Source organism: Epinephelus moara, chromosome 16 (assembly GCF_006386435.1).
Source record: "Epinephelus moara isolate mb chromosome 16, YSFRI_EMoa_1.0, whole genome shotgun sequence".
Taxonomy (NCBI): Eukaryota; Metazoa; Chordata; class Actinopteri; order Perciformes; family Serranidae; genus Epinephelus; species Epinephelus moara.
In genome coordinates, this window is record NC_065521.1 from 7,540,337 (window position 1) to 7,541,740 (window position 1,404).

Genomic DNA, 1,404 nt, shown 5'->3' on the forward strand with positions numbered 1-1,404 from the left:
CCTGAGGTTTCTACCGTTTTTTTCCCCCGTTAAAGGGGTTTTTTTGGGGAGTTTTTCCTTATCCGCTGCGAGGGTCATAAGGACAGAGGGATGTCGTATGCTGTAAAGCCCTGTGAGGCAAATTGTGATTTGTGATATTGGGCTTTATAAATAAAATTGATTGATTGATTGATACCTGATAATAGGGAGTTACAGTAATCCAGCCTAAAGGTAACAAAAGCGTGGACCAAATTTTCTGCATCTTTTCGGGTCTGGATGGGCCTAATTTTCGCAATATTACGCAGATGAAAAAACAGTCCGTGAGGTTTGTTTTAAATGAGAATTAAAAGAGAATTAAAAGAAAAATATTGATCAAATGTTACTCTGAGGTTTCTTACGGTTGTGCTAGAGGCCAGAGCAATGCCATCCGGAGAAACTATATCATCAGATAAAGAGTGTCTGAGTTGCTCATCCAGGTTTTTTATGTCTTTAAGGCATTTTTAAGTTTAGTTAATTGATCAGTTTCTTCTGGCTTCATTGATAAATACAACTGAGTTTCATCCGCATAACAATGGAAATTTACAGAGTGATTTCTAATGATTTTACCTAAGGGACGCATATATAGAGTGAATAGGATTGGTCTGAGCACAGAACCTTGTGGAACTCCAAAACAAACTTTAGTACGTAGAGATGATTCATCATTAACGTGAACAAACTGAAAACGATCAGATAAACAAGATTTAAACCAGCTTAGTACAGAACCTTTTAGGCCAATTAAATGTTCCAGTCTCTGTAGCAGAATTTGATGGTCAGTTGTCAAATGTCGCACTAAGATCTAATAAAACAAGTACAGAGACGAGTCCGTTTTCTGAAGCAATCAGAAGGTCATTTGTAATTTCAACTAGTGCTGTCTCAGTGCTATGATACACTTTTAATCCTGACTGAAATTCCTCAAATAAATTATTATCATGGAGAAAATCACACAGCTGGTCTGTGANTGTCATTAAAAAAGCTCATAAAATCATTACTGCTAAGGGCTAAAGGAATTCAAGGCTCAATAGAGCTTTGACTCTCAGTCAGCCTGGCTACAGTGCTGAAAAGAAACCTGGGGTTATTCTTGTTTTCTTTTACTAATGCTGAGTAATAGTTTGCTCTGGCATTGCGGAGGCCCCTCTTATACATTTTGAGACTTTGTTCCCAGACTAAACGAGATTCTTCCAGTTTTGTTAATCGCCAATTCCTTTCAAATTTTCGCGATATTAAAGGATACATACAAAAACAGCATAGTATCTCTCTACCCAGTTATGTTCAATCTTGAGAGGCTGAGGTGTGTCTTTCAATCCACAATCAAATGGTATATGATGGCAACCTAAAAATGTGACCTCAGAGGGCTTTATGTATTAGAAGCGCTTAATCGTCTCAAAA